This window comes from Molothrus ater, chromosome 4 (assembly GCF_012460135.2).
Source record: "Molothrus ater isolate BHLD 08-10-18 breed brown headed cowbird chromosome 4, BPBGC_Mater_1.1, whole genome shotgun sequence".
NCBI classification, from domain to species: domain Eukaryota; kingdom Metazoa; phylum Chordata; class Aves; order Passeriformes; family Icteridae; genus Molothrus; species Molothrus ater.
This window is the reverse complement of record NC_050481.2, coordinates 61,929,849-61,938,612: the sequence shown is the minus strand read 5'-3', so window position 1 is coordinate 61,938,612 and position 8,764 is coordinate 61,929,849.

The following is an 8,764-nucleotide window of genomic DNA, read 5'->3' as shown; positions in this document are numbered from 1 at the left end:
AAAGTGAAGCCCTACTGAAGCTAGAGGCTGAGTCTGGCAGCAAGACTCCATTTGGCATGATCAGGAAGAAGGAATAGAAATTGAATTAGAGCACAAGTGGCTGCAAGCTTCACTGCTCCCTGCAGTCACTGAGGTGAGGCGTCCTGCAATCCTCTTTTGTGGGCACAAGCTAATTTAGGGTCAGGAAGATGCAGCCAGACCACCAGCCAAAGCATCTGCAAAGGATGTGACTCATGTAGCCAGAACATGCCCACTGATATTTACACTCTCCTCAGTGGGTTTTCACATGTGTCTAAATGATTTCATAAAGGCACAGGATAGATTTTGCTTTATTCCTGTCATTTGGATTAAATCTGAATTCCTCTATTTACTCCAGCCATACCCCATTAATGAGCTACATTCATGATGAGTGTCCAAGGTTGTAATCTTTGGGAAATTTCACCTCATTTGTTTTCCAGCAGAAAATGGTTAAATCTGAAGCTGTAGATGAAAGGTGCACTTCTGCTCTGCTAAAGCGTCAGACTAGCGCCTGGTCACCTAGGATCCACTTATGCTCTGCCTTTACTCTGGTCAAGAAATGTCTCACTTCTCCATCTACCATGCAATGGGGGTCCCAAAGCACATGGTTCTGGCTTTTTTTTCACAACCCTGCCTCTTCCAACACTTCTTGCCCTCCAAACTTTATGTCATAGATCCCTAACCCTGAGCAAACCAAGCACCAACAAGAGCAGCACAACAGCTGCCCGGGTAAGCAGGCACACAGGACAAGGGAGGATCTGTCTGCACAACTTTCCTACCCCTTTACAGTCATTGAAACCTTTGCCCCAAATGAGCACTTCTTGAAAAAAAACAGTGAACTATATATAGACCTAGGCAAGTTATGCAATTAGAGAAAATTAATGAGGTATAGTTACAGGTTGGATGACCAGCTCAGAGAATTAAATCATAACCAGATCTACCACAAGTTAATGAAGCATGAAGAAATCTAGGCTGGATTTTGCTTTAATGTTTTCATTGTCCCATTTTGCCATTTATTCAAAAGTGCCTATCAGAGTACTGAAGCTGACTTTCAAAAGACACTTTTGGTGCTGCATCACAGTTCTCTATATAAAGCTATGTATAAAAATTCATATATGCACCTACAAAACAGAGGTGGTAACTCAAACACAAGTAATTTTTATCCCTTCTCTCAGAAAAGAACATTTGAATTGTCATATTTGGTTGACACTGAAAAACTGCCTATCAGACTTGATGACCCAGTTATAAGTGATTAAAAATACAGGCCTGCCAAAGGCCAAACTCACTTTGCCAGGGATCTGTTTTTCCATTTATATAGCTGATCTTTTCCTTGAAGTAATGACAGTAGCTAACACCATTCTTTTCATTACTGTACCAGGATTACATGTAATGCATTCCGATTTTCACACATAGAAATTAAATACTTTTCTGCATATATTTGTAAATATTAGTATGTCATGTTGATGAAGATGTAAATGTTTTGGTATTAATGATAATTTGTAAATATTTTGGTATTAATGAAAATAAACCTCCAAAGGAGGTTGTTTAGGTTACATTGTTCTATGAATCCAAAGACAGTTGTTATTTTTAGATCAGGATTACCCTTAATCCCAGAAATGAAATGCAGTGTTCAGATTATTCATTTTTTTCCATAAGTTCCTATCTACAAACAAAAATATCATCCTGCATAAAATTTAGGAAGAAAACGTACTCTAACTGGAATTATTAGAATTCAGTTGAACTGGAGAAGAGATACTGATAAAATTTTTCATCTCTTCTTCATCAGCTTCTGTTGGTAAGAGTAACATATATGCAGGTCTGTGAATGAACTTAGAAAGCTTGGTGCTACAAGAGGACATCTGAACAAATACAAATGGATATAATCTGTTTAAGAAGATTCAGTCGTAGAGCCAAAGCCAAGCAAAAAAATCAGAATGAGTGAAAGAAAAGCAAACAGGTATGTCCATATGTCTGTTTCCTCTGGGTTCTTCCAAGATGCACAGAAGAAAAACTCTAACCCTAAACATTTTTAGCAGTCATGTTCTCTTCTACAGATTTCTTTTCCATTTTTGCCTTACCACCAAATGTCAACCCACGTGGCTTTGTGTAAGTACTGAGAACAAAATAGTAAACTTTCCCATAACTAGGCCCCTTGTCTACCTAGGCCCTTTTGAATGTTTATCTGGCATCTAAATGTATCCTAACTGACACAAATTTGGTCCAAGTGACAAAGATTTCATAGAAATTTACATTAAATCCCTGTACTTTTATTATTTGCCTTTAACTATCATGTAAGTACCCCAAGACATATAAGCAAAGCTACAGTATAATTATCCTATTTATTATGCTGATGCTTTCTCAGTTATTAAAATTGTTCCACCACAAATTAAAGCAGATTTAATGGCAGAGAACCAGAGAAACATTCATCTTGTATAAAACAGCTTTAGAGAATACTAAAGCTCAGTGCCTGAGTCACTCTCATTATTAGATATTTCTTCATAAACCTATAATGCTAGTTAAATATAATGGAATATTAGCATCTAACCATTTGTTGATGGCAAAAAAATACAAGATTAAGATCTTCTAGAGTAAAGATCTTCTAGAGTAAAGATCTTCTAGAGTAAAGATCTTCTAGAGTAAAGATCACTCACCATATAAATTTTGTCATCTCTAACTAGTTCTTGCAATCTACACTTAGGTGTAGACTATGCATGCTGACTAAGCATTTTATTTATAACTTAGAAAAAACTATTTTTCTCATGCTTTTTGAGGCATTTTTGCACCAAAAATTCATATTTGGTGCAGGATGTTGGCCATAAAACTTTCTGATCATCCTTTTCTTCTGAACCCAGAGCCAACCTCTACTCAAAAGCCCTGCAGCCAAGATGTGGCTCTCCCAGCTGCTCATGGGGAGGCTCAGTTTCCAAGGCAGCAGAGGGAGGAGCAGCAGATGCTGGACAGCTCAGCACCTTGGGTGCTCCTGGGTGCCCTGGTGCCCTCCCTGCCCATGGCCCTGGGTGCCCTGGACACTGGAAATGCGCCCAAGGGCTCTGTGTGCTGCCCCACACCCTGTCCAGGCTTGTGGAGCTCAGAAGGTCACTCCACCTTCCTTGTCCCTTCTCAGGGCACAGCAGGCAGGAAAGGACAGTATCCAACAGCTGTTGGACATCAGGGGGAAATGAGACATCATTTTTCCTCCTTTTTCATGCCTGTGTGTTGTTGCTTCCCTTTTGCTGAGTGTTTTCAAAGCTCAGCTAATCAGAAGAAAAACATATAGCTTGAGATTTTCCATGTAGGCTGAGGCTTGTTTTTCTCCCCTGCTTTTTTTTTATTATTTTAAGATGTGTGGTGGATAACAGGAACACCAATTCATTCCCATTTAAAGGGTGTTGAAGGAGAAAACCAATAACATTCACTGAACCAGATTCTCTCTCTCCCTCTAAAGATATATTTCTGAGACTAGGACCTGGTATACAAAAATGGGCTTTATTCAAACTAGCTGCCCAAAACCTGTATGCAATATAACATTTCTTTCATTCATATCTTCCCTCTAGGAGCCTCAGGAAAATGTACTAATGACTTACTAAGGACTGGTCTTGCAACTATACTGCCCTAAGTTAATCTAGGTCATTTTCCCAAACTGACACTAGAGTAGTTATTTTATTCCTCCTTCCAGTTCCACTTAAAATTTCTCATCTTTTGTATCAGGCTACAAACATCATAAAGCCAAGATCATGACAAACTTTTTCCTTAGGGAGTAAATCAGACTTGATCTCTATGAAATTCAGTCACAGGGATGAATGTAAAAAAAAAAAAATCCATATTAGGTTCCATATAGGCAGCAGTTTTTATGTATTCCACATAAAGGTAAGCAAATCTATAATCAGGGTAAACAAACTTAGGAATCTGAGTGCTTTCCAACAATGGAAGATTGACTCCTTTATTGCAGAAGTAGTTGAGTTTAGTTAGCAATTCTCAGTAAACAATGTTGCAATAGGTATCATTGTTCCCAGCTGGTCTACAAAGAAAAAGCCCTCAGAGATCCAATAGATACCTTTAAAAGCTTTAGCCCTCTCTATGATTAATTTTCTTTATATCTCAGTAGCACTGAAATATATTTTCCATCCTCAACACAGCTCTAAAAGCACCAAAATTTCCAAGTTTAGATATGGAAAACTGGAGAATAAAATCCACAATCTCATAACTGCTTAAAAATAAGCATAAACTCTAGAGATGCTTTAAAATAAAAATCAGATCACTGTTAGAAAACTATAAAAGGCATCTGTGAATCTCAGTACTTCATTCTGAGTGCTAGATGTGACAGAACTTGGCCTGTGGCAGATAATGCAGAGAAATAAAGTAGGAGCTGTTGCTACAGAATCACAGCCCAGCTGACACCACGCTACCTAGAAGAGGGAAACAGAGCAGCACAGAAATCCCAGCAGGTTCTCCTAACTGTGACAGATCACATTTACACATATTTTCCAGTGATTTCATTATGGGCACACCAAGGAACAGAACACTACCAAAATTACCCATTGAACTGGCTGCAATTCCAACACATTGACAATAAAATAGTCAAATTCCAGACCACAAGTACCTAAAGCAGAGCAAAAGAAGGAGATGTAGACACAGAGCCCAGAACTTCCCCTACCTTTTCCAGGTCTGATCCACTGTAACATGCTGGTAAAGAGCAGGCAGATCCCTGCCTTCCTCAGCTCTGCTCAAAACTGACTCCAGCACAGCTCTTCCTGTTTGACCTTCTTATCTTTCCTGTTGATTGCACAGCCTGGCTTGGATGTGGCCAGTACAGAAAGTTGTCCATTAACCAATACTGTTAATTCCAAAACTTTTTTTTTTTTTCAAAGAAAGAAACATTCCTGAGAAAGGAGTTGAGCTACTAAAGTTCATTATGCAAAGCAGAAATGTATCCAGTGTGCTGGAAGGTTCATTCACACACTCCAGCTTTTCAAAGCAATAATTTATTGTGGCATTTTGCATTAGTGGCTAAAATCTCCAAGGGACTCATCCAGGGCATTGTCTTAAAAAAGCATTGCTCAGAAAAAAGTTACAAACAGTCCTTCAGATAAAGTACAGGACTTTGTCACCCTTTTGCTTTTGATTGCAAAATTAGATTTCTTGCTATCATTACAGCTGCAAAAAACACTGATGAAAAATTGTTTGACAAAATATTTACACCAATATACTCAGGTTTAAATGCAGAAGTCTATTATTTAGCAGATCTATGTAGCATAAAGTATCAGTTTGGGGAGTTGAGCAAGACTGTTGTGGAATGCACACAGAGTTTATCTTCTGTGTAACAAGACTGATCCATGTCCCATGTCCTGAATGACCCACAAAGGCAGTGGGCTCAAGGTGATGGGCTGTTCCCACTGCACTGTTGCCCTCCTACAGCTCTTGCCAGCAGAAATACCAAAACCAGACCCTTCAGATGCCTTTGAGACCTTAGTTATGACTCCTGCCAGTCCATCTCAAGGAACATGCACTTGAGAGTTGTTTTTAAACATTAGAAATCAGGTGTTAATTATAAATCATGCTCTTATTTACCTTACTTCATCCCATCACCCCACGTAAACAGGAATTAGAAATGCTACTTCACAGTGATGGGGCAGTCTGTTCCTGCAGTGTGCTTGGGAACTCTCCATCTTCCCAGAAATTATACATTTGGAAGGTACTCAAGTGACTGTGTACATCACAACCGACCAATCATCCCAGAGGGAATTAATTTGACATTGTACTAAAATGCAGTACACAAAGCGTACCACTTCAGGAGTAATTAATTTATGTAGTAACTATGCCAACAGCATGAAATACCACATTTCTGTCACCACTTTACGGATTAATTTTCCATGAGTTTCATACATGTCCAATCTTTTCATCACATTTATTTTATACGTATATTTAAAGATAATATTTGGTTACGTTTTATTACATCAGTTCTTCACTGGTATTCCTCTTTTTTTATATGATTCAAAGTAGTTTTGAAAAAAAACCTCAAAGAGTCATCTAAGCCTATATTTTTTCCTAATGGATAATAATCTTTCAGTCTCTGAGTCTCAATCATTGTAGAACCTGCCACTGATTAGTATGTCCCTAAGATCTTAAAAGATACAGCTAACTGTTTTTTTAGAGTACTGAAATTAGGAGAGATGCAACTCACTTCAAGAAACACAAAAAATAGCACCAACTGAACTCCAGGCTCCTTAGCTCCCTTTCCCATACTATCTAAAATAGTTTAGGTAAGAAGGGACCTTTAAAAGTTGTCTTAGCCAACTCCTCCTGCAATCTTCAACTAGATCAGAAATCTTCAGCTTCCTCTGTGATTTTACTCTGAAGTCATGCTCCATGGTATTTCATCCCACCACAGCCAGTACTTCAATTCTTGGTGATTGGTATATGGACATTTAGTTTAGGTAGAAATAGGAAAAACAAAGTTTTCAGTTTTAAGGTAATGACATCAAAAGTTGGCCCTGTACTTCCTATTGTCTTGTTGGAACAGTACTAATCTGCATGACAAAACTTTAGGTGAATAACCTTATTGGACAGCTGCTCTCATGAAATAACTCCAGAGACCAATATATTGCAGCAAACAGGAAAAAACAGAGGTAGCACAGATTGGTTTCCACATTAGTAATCATATCCCTTATACATTCTAATTACTGTGAATTGTGCTACCTGTTTCAGGTTTCCTTTTGCTAAAAATAGGCTTCAAAGTTGTTTCTTCTAGTCAATTCTTTAACTAATTAAATTACATGAAGACTTGATGGTCTTGTTTATGTTGGGTTGTCCCTGATCTCTTCAGAATTATTAAAAGAAGCTGACAGGAGGCTGGGGAGGACATTGGGTGTTGATACAAAACACTTCCTCTCATTGTCTCTCACAAGCATTGCTTTTCATCATCCTGTTTGTCTGCCCTTCTGCAGCTGCATGTTTGTCTGACCATTTTTTTCACTTGTTTTAAGGAAAACACCACATTTTAATTTTAAGGCTGACTTATACCTTCCAGTATGACTCTTATTCCATCACAGCTGGGGAAATACCTGTGAAGGAACAGTCCACTGCCAAGGAATAACTCTAACTTGTAAAAATATTGAGGCATAACTCATTTGATTATTCACTGGCAAGTGACAGAAATATCAGATTTAGGTGAGAAGGGATATTGCTACAGATTTTACTAAATTTCTGCCTGATTTCTTTAATCTCAAGTCCCATAAAAGGTAATAAGTATATTGTCCCTTGCTGGAACCCATCATAAAAAAATCCTGTTTGTTCCATGTTTTGCTGACACTGGCATTCTCCACTATTTACATCGAGCATGGCAAATTTGAAATCACACACAATACTGAATGCTGTCTTGGCTAAATTACTCTGTCTTAGTTCCTCTTTCAACTAGTAATTGAGTTACACCTATTTAAAAAAATGTAATATTATATAATCTGTATTGCAAAGTTCAAAAACAAAAATCAATTGACCCCCTAGACGTGAAAAACATTCAGCTTGAAGTACTAACTCACAGTGGTGACATTTTAGCAAACTTACCTAATGATATTAATTCTAGCCAGATTATCAGCATGCACAGATATTAGTTGTGCTACGTGCTTATTGTGATTACACACAACTTCCACAGAAGCAGGTTTGGCCATATGTTTCCTTTTGATTAGCATGTTATCACTCCACAGCAACTGCATATAGAACAGAACTAGCTAAAGTGCTTTCTGCTGATCTCCTGTCATCTTTGCATCTGCCTGCTTGAAAACCAGATAGCTTCCCCCCAAGTCTTGACAAAACACCAGCCCAGCTCCACAGCCAGGTTCAGAAAGGAAAAACAGAAAACATGAACAGAAAACTACCCTGTCACCCATCTGTACGGAAATGCTGTCGCCTTCTAGTCTGCAGGAAAATGCTGAGTCAAAGCATCCAGCTGTGACAGCACTTCCACAGCTCCTGAGCTATTCACACAGCCCACCAAATAATGGCTCACAGTTACCCTGCTAATGGTAATATTAAATTTATATTGAATTAATATTATAGAATATTAAATTAATTGATGTTATATTAAATGTTATGTTTATATTATTTAATATAATATTTAATATATATTATCTTAATATATATAAAGTTAAATTAAATAATTAAAATGCTAATAATAGATGTTACTCAGCTTGTTATTCCTGAGCACAAGAAGGGCCACGGTACACATCTGACAGAGCTTCCTCCCAAGTGCCACTGCTACTCTCTTGAAAACACTTTTATCTGCAGACCAAAAATCCAAAACACTCCTAACCAAGGAAGCCCATATTGAAATCTCAGCAGGCAAAAGGGGATCCAGTCATGATTGGATTCACATTTCCATATCAGCCATGGCATGGATCATAGGCCTTCCAAGAGCAGAGAAGGAGAAAACTTCTAGAAGAGTCTCATCAGCTCAGAATAAAAATTGTGATTATCACTTATCACTTAGAATCACTAATCCTTAGATTAATCATTTCATTTCTGTATTTTATGGCTGAGCAGGATTTATTTTCTGCCCCATAGGAATAACAGCCTCCCTAAATCAAGCACAAACTTTGGAGTCCTGTGCAGCACAGAAAGCACATTACTTCTCAATCACCCCAAACCCAACACACTGAGAGTTCATATTCACAAGCTTCAGCATAGGAAATGAGCTTTCCCTATTTTGCTTTCATCTTCAAGTAGAATTTAATTCCTCTTATCTACTGGAATT